Here is a 6,939-nt window from a genome sequence, read left to right as displayed (position 1 = left end):
GCAGGTGGGGCCACTTTCAAATTGCAAAAAAAAAAAAAAAAAAAAAAAGCATATGATAAAATGGAAGTCATTTTCCAGCATCCACACAAGCTCAAATAGATCTTTTTTCATTAGTATCAAAGTAGTTACTGAATGAATCCAATACAGAAAGATCCAAATAATTAACACATCATCCTATTTTAATCAATGATAACTTTAAAGACATTGTAATTTGAACATGTAGTGTGTCTATATTATGTCGATACTATACATGATATTTACTTTAATTTAATAATAATGAAATGAGTCACGCAGGATAATGAAAAGTAGTAGTAGTAAATCTTTATTATCTGGATTAGTATCAGATAATATATGTCACTTGAATCTATCTAAACTTCCAACCATCTTAATTGGTATTTTGTTATAGAAAATCTTATTCTTAAAAAGAAAAGTGATTTTACATATCAAGTAGTATATTTTAGGGTTAGCAATCCTCACAACGGGTTTTAGGTTCAAACACTCATATCAACACATCTAAGTAAAAAGACTCAATGAATAGCCTGAACAAAAAAAACCTTATTCGTCTAGTATCACTATCACTATTACTATCACTATATACATTAAAAGAGAGTCTTGATTAGCTAATAATTGTTTTCAAAACCCCCTTAATCACCATTAGATTAGAAAATTACATCAGAATACCCCTTGATCCAACGGTCCTTAATCATCCACTTAAAATATTAGCTAATAAATCATTATTTATCGATAGTTTACCCTTAATACCCTTAAAAAAAAAAAAAAAAAAAACCACGGACCTAAATTCTCTATTCGGATCCATCCTGACCCGACCAAACTACGGACTAAATGCCCCAAATCAATTCATCTTCTCAAAAAGCCGACGAATCTTCTTCTCAAAACATAATACTCTCATTTACAGGGACTGAAGCATATTAAAAATACATGGGTCAAATATAAATATAGAGTATTATATTTCGTTGTGGATTACCTAATATTTACAGGTGCCATTTAATATATGACCTCATATTAAATAAATATAGAGTATTAGATTTGATCTTAAATTAGGGTTCTTATTAGAAAACTAATTGGTGAACTTAGATGCAGTGGTAGGCGTTGTCTGGGCAACTAAGATGCAAATCGAATCTGGTTAGAAAGAGGAAAAACAGCGACCCAATTCAAAGCGTGAACACAAGCCGCGTGGATCAAATTTTGATACACATAAAAAATGGAGTATTGTTCAAACACCAACATCAGGTATACTTACCATAACCAAAGTTAAAATATTATTTTAAATAATCATGGTTTCTGATTCTTAATTTCTATACGTTTTTAAATTCGATTATGTTTCCGTAAATATTAGTTTGTTTTAATTCATCAATTGTATGTATGATCACAGTATTGTTATGAGGAATCATGATTGTTATTAAGTAATGAAGTTAAACTACTATTCAAATGTGAATTCTTTTTGATCATGCAATCAACTGATTAATCTGATAAATCTTTTGATCTAATAAAATTATTCAACTTTTTTATTTAACACTCTTTAATTGTGTAATTTTGTAATTGTAATTGTAGGCTTTAATTATATTTTTTTCAATTAATTTAACCTTACTATTTTTTATATAACTGTTGAATGATACAAAATTCTTGACGAGAAGAATGATAATGTGTAAACTGTTGGAAATTTATCAACCGTGGGACGAACATTAATGAATCTGATGAGAAGAATGAGATGAAAAAACGAGTGAAAGATATGGAAGAAGCAGCTGCCGCTGTTCGTGAAATGCAAGCAAAAGTTGAAAACGAAATGGGGCTACTGCTGCTGTTTAAGTTTTTTTTTTTTTTTTTTTTTTTTTTTTCCTTTTTATTGTTATTAATTAATTAAATTACTGTTAATTTATACAAAAGTTTGGTAGTCGAATTTGGGTATTGCTTTCTTTTCATTATTTATTTTGTAGTAAAATAAAGGCGGAGAACCTTTTTTGCAGATCCTTCAGCTGCAGCTGCTACTCAGGCCAATAATGAGGAGATAGATACAAGGTCTATATTTGTTGGCAATGTAATTAACAAAATGTAACATTGACTTTTATTCTTATCATGCGTATAAAAGAAATGGACAGTAAGTTCAACAATTGTCATAAGCCTACATGGGAAGTAGTATTAGTCAAAGTAGTTTCAATAAGTATATGGATGCTAATCTCTTGTAAGTGGGTTGATTGTGATGATTTAGAAGCAGATAGTGTTGATCCATGTGGTATGATGATTGTCTACTATAAGGAGCAGCACCACGTGCGGTTGAGCTCTTACCACATCAAGAGCGATGCCTTACAAATGGTACGTTTTTTAGCGGCCTTTGTTTACATTTGTGTTATGTGGTATATAGGTTTTGTTTTTTTCACTATAGCTTATGTTAACATATGTAGTTATAGATGGTGTTTCCGTTGCTCCATTTCGAGAATCTGTACAACGTCATACTAAATGCTTCCGTACCCGTATTCAATTCAAATATAACCATCGTTCACAATGAGGTACTAAATTTTTTTTTTTCCTTATACCTTAACAGTTAGTAAATATTTAATTTTTTCCCACCTTCGTAACTTTCAGTTATTTTACCATTATGATCTACTGTTGCACTTGACAATGGATTGTAGTAATGGGATTTGTTAAAAGAATGTAGTTCAAAAGTATTGATTTGTGTTTAAAAGAATGTAGATATTTGCTTCAAGCAGCCAACATGTTTCCCAATCAACTTTGTTTCGATATAATGAAGGGTGCAATATTAATATTATTTTGCTTGACGTCTTTAGTATCTTTGTAGAAGTCTAATGCAAATCCATGTGAAATTGTGGCTCTTAGTAGAGAACTTCAGGTTATTTTTTCTCTATCAAATAAAAGTTAAGTGCTTACTTGCCTTAGTCATTCGAAAGTGTGGTTATTATTTTCTTGTTATTAGTGATATTTGACAAAGAAATTGATTATTGGAACCGAGCTTTGAATTTTGTAAATTATACGATGTGTTTGTGGCCATTGAAGATACACAGAGAATCTAAAAGGCTGATATGGCTATAAAGCTTCAACCGAATCACATATGCATTACATTACATCGTTAGGAAAAGTAGCATATACATTTAGCCCTTATGAGATAATAATGATGGTTGAGCATTGTTTACTAATAAGCCTCTTAACAGCCCTGAAACACCGGTCTGATAGTTTACGAGAGAAGAGACAAACCCTGCCCCATGCAGTATTCCAATAACAACTGAAAGAGCAGGTGGCGGTTGGTTGGCTTCCATGGCTTACTGCATTTGCTAGCAAAGCTATTAAAGGATGTATACCAACACAAACATAGTCTTCCCAACAATTGAACAAGGTATGTTTTATCTATTGCAAAGTTTTACACATCCAATATTTATATATGATGTATGTTTAATAAGGACTTTATGCCAATAAGGCGCATGGGTATATCCATAGTGTATTAGTTGCTTGAAGTTCTGGAAATTGGGTAGGTGTTTGGACGTGTGACCTTGACAAAATGATAATGCTTACGGTTACGTTTTGTTAATTTTGTGTGACATGCTTAATGAATTTTCGCTTTGTAACCATTGTGTTTCTAATTTGCATTATTGTTTACCGATGCAGGTCTATGTAGACAACCTTGACCCTGCTATTACCGAGGAGAATTGAAGCAGTACTTTATTGAGAATATTATTCGGTTTCAAGAATATTTTGTAAAAGTTAAATATTGTGTGTAAACCGTTGCCTGGGACGAAGTTCTTTGGGAGAAGACAACCAAGAAAATGGTATGTATCTATAAGTTTCTCGCTTAGTTGTAAACGGGTGTTTGTGTTGGCTTATATTTGTATCTTTCTTTTCTTTCCTGATATGGCGTTGCACCAATCTGTAGGCATCACATGAAAATGGTCAGCTCTAACAACGTAAGTCCTATAAAACATCATAACTATGTTGTTAACATATCTTACTAAAACTTCTATAATATATTCTTTTTGTGGCTTGTGCTATACATAGGTGTTGTCAGGTATATTCATGGTTATGTGAAGTATGTAGTTGCAGCCAACACTTTTCTATGTAGCTTCTTTTCTAAGATTATACGGAGTAATCATTTTAGTACTTTTAAAGCTGAGTTGATTTTGCTTAGCTTGGATATACATTTTAAATCTATGTTGGGATTACAGATTGTGTTCCAACTAATTCGGTTTGATAAACATTACTCTTCATTAAACACCATAAATAATATGTCATTTGTCATATGTCACATAAATGTTGAAGTAATTCCTTAAATACATTTATATAGGAGTTTAAATGCTTTAGAAACACTTTGGATGTCTTTTGACTCTCCTTATTTTAAGCTAATATCCTTATCTTATGTGTTTGATTCTTAAGATAAAAATCGTATCCCGGATCGATCCGTTAAAAGGTTGGTATTGGCACCTTTAAGCTTAAGGACCGAGGTTTTGCTAGCGTGTATAGGCTCTACTTGTACATGTATGCACTTGGATAACTGTTAATTGTTGGTCACTTCTACCAACGAGTCTTTGCTAGAGAACTGCTATTAGCATAAAGACTCAGGTTCTTCAAGTATAACTTGGTTCCATATGTTTATGATTGAACTCTCAGTCATTATCTCGAATTGGATGCATTGAGCTGTTATTGTGGGTGCAAACTCCTGATCTTAGCCACAACCACCTTTGATTCTTATAGTTACTGCTATATCATTCTTTTTTACAGCTTTGGCAATCACATTAACATAGCATCTATATCATTCGTTAACTGTATCAACACTTTCTTACTATCTGCTAATGAAAATTGGTATCTTTTATTGCAGGATGACCGAAATAACATCACTTGCTGACTTGAAACATTGTGATACATCAAAGGTGACCGAAGCTAAAGTGTATCGCAAATGGATAGCTATAAATCCCCCGAATCAAAGTACAATCGGGTACTGCTGTATGTTGGTAGACGAAAAGTTATATTAGCGATTAATACTTCTTTTGTGATTATCAACTGCTTCTTTTTCATATGCCATATATAGACATTTACCATTTACCATATATAGACAGATACCAAATACATGTCTATCAAAGGGTAATTGTACACCTTCTTATGAATATGAAAGAAGAGAGGGTAACCAATCTTGCCCACAATGCAAAACTCATACAAATGAATAAAAGGTATAGATCATTTTTTTTTTTTTTTTTTGTGGTCAACTGTATTCAGATTTTAATATTTAATGAACTTAATATATTGGATCTTGATTAGAGAGTCCAAGAGTTGATGGTGATGAAGATGAGGAGGAATTTGATGATTCGGATAATGAATTTGATCTTGCAAACTATTCGAGGAGAGATCCTCATGGTGTTCATGAGGGAGGCCTCATGATACGTCGTGGTCAATCTAATGCGTCGGGCTTTGCCACCCCTTCAGAGGTGGATGGCGCTACTTTGAATCCCGATATCCCTCTTCTTACTTATGGTCAGGAGGTAGTAATATAGTTCCATTCCATTCTTCATAATTCTATTTATCTAGATGTTAGTAGCAGAGTTTTGAATCTATGAACTGAATGCTGAAGTCAGTAAGTTATGATTGTTTCCAAACTTACTATCTTTTTTATTACGTCAATCAAAATATTTTTCATAATTCTATTTATAACCATGTGAAAAGCATAGTGGATGATCAGAAAGGTGTGACAAAAAGGTGGTCAAAACCTTTCGTGTTGAGGAGATGGTTTCTTTATTTGATTGTCGTACGTGTAGGTGTACTGGTGTACTTTCAGGGAGGTGATTCTCATTTCTCACACACCACTTTTTCACACACCACTTTTTGATACATCTACACTTTTGTTTCATAAATTCACAATTATATCCGAGAGTTGAACTTATATTATTATTCTAAATATAATTAAGGGTATAATAGTGAATTACGTGTTGATGGATCAAAAAGTGGCGTGTAAGGATCACCTCCCATTCATTTAGTGTTCATGTCTATTGTGTAAAAATTTTGTTGAGCTAATTCTCATTCCTTAATGTAGCCATCGTATGCTAAAAAACATGGTTCGTTCCACAACTTCCACTATCCACGTACAAGACAAAATGAAAAACGAGAGGCTGTGAAATGGCATATTTGATGGTCAACTTGCAAAGATTGATGATCCATAGTAATTTGTAATGATAAGAATAATCTTACAATCTTTTTATTAGCTTAGGTTTTATTGAATTCATAAATATCGATCATTGGTTTTATTAGAGTTTGGTTTAGTTTTTAGAATTTATGGTATAGGGTTTAGGGTTTAGATATAGTGTATAGGGTTAGAGTTTAGGGTTTAGATTTTAGAAATTGTGATTTAGGGTATAGGGTATAGGGTATAGGGTATAGGGTTTAAGGTTTAGGGTATAAGGTTTGGTGTGTAAGGTTAAGGGTTGGTGGTTTAGGGTTTAGGGTTGATTTAGAGTTTAGGGTTTAGATATCGGGTTTAGGGTTTAGAGTTTAGTGTATGGGGTTTAGTGTTTATAGTTTATGGTTTAGACATTAAGGTTTAAATTTTAGAATTTATGGTTTAGATATAGGTTTAGGGTTTATGGTTTAGTGTATAGGATTTAAGCTTTAGGGCTAAGGTTTTAGATTTTAGAATTTAGGGTTTAGTGTATAGGGTTTTAGGTTTAGAGTTTAGTGTGTACGGTAAAGGGTGGGTGGTTTAAGGTTGGTTTTAGGGTTTAGAATTTAGAATTTAGAATTTAGTGTATACGGTTTAGGGTTTATGGATTAGTTTATGGATTACAGGTTAGGGTTTATATTTTAGAATTTATGTTTTATGGTTTAGGGTTTAGGTTTTATTGTTTAGCGTTTAGGGTTTAGAGTTTGGGGTTTTATGGTTTAGATATAGGGTTTAGGGTTTAGGGTTTATGTTTTAGAGTTTAGGGTTTA

The 6,939-nt window shown here is 32.4% G+C and overlaps 1 long non-coding RNA gene across 8 annotated transcripts; it reads left to right on the top strand.

The window, feature by feature from the left end:
* The first annotated feature begins 844 nt into the window (after positions 1-844).
* LOC139893420 (uncharacterized) lies at positions 845-6,165 on the top strand. 8 transcript variants are annotated; one of them, XR_011774534.1, is made up of 9 exons: positions 845-1,251; positions 1,986-2,331; positions 2,421-2,525; positions 3,186-3,367; positions 3,637-3,797; positions 3,902-3,932; positions 4,841-4,957; positions 5,079-5,189; positions 5,278-5,627. It is a non-coding gene; the product is annotated as an uncharacterized lncRNA (long non-coding RNA). The 8 variants fall into 8 exon arrangements; XR_011774533.1 differs by having other exon boundaries at positions 5,075-5,189; XR_011774531.1 differs by adding an exon at positions 6,047-6,165 and having other exon boundaries at positions 3,902-5,189; positions 5,278-5,498.
* The last annotated feature ends 774 nt before the right edge of the window (positions 6,166-6,939 follow it).

The sequence above is a fragment of the Rutidosis leptorrhynchoides genome, chromosome 2 (assembly GCF_046630445.1).
Source record: "Rutidosis leptorrhynchoides isolate AG116_Rl617_1_P2 chromosome 2, CSIRO_AGI_Rlap_v1, whole genome shotgun sequence".
In the NCBI taxonomy this organism is placed as follows: Eukaryota; Viridiplantae; Streptophyta; class Magnoliopsida; order Asterales; family Asteraceae; genus Rutidosis; species Rutidosis leptorrhynchoides.
The sequence above is the reverse complement of the archived record's forward strand: the minus strand, read 5'-3'. Positions and strand labels throughout refer to the sequence as shown.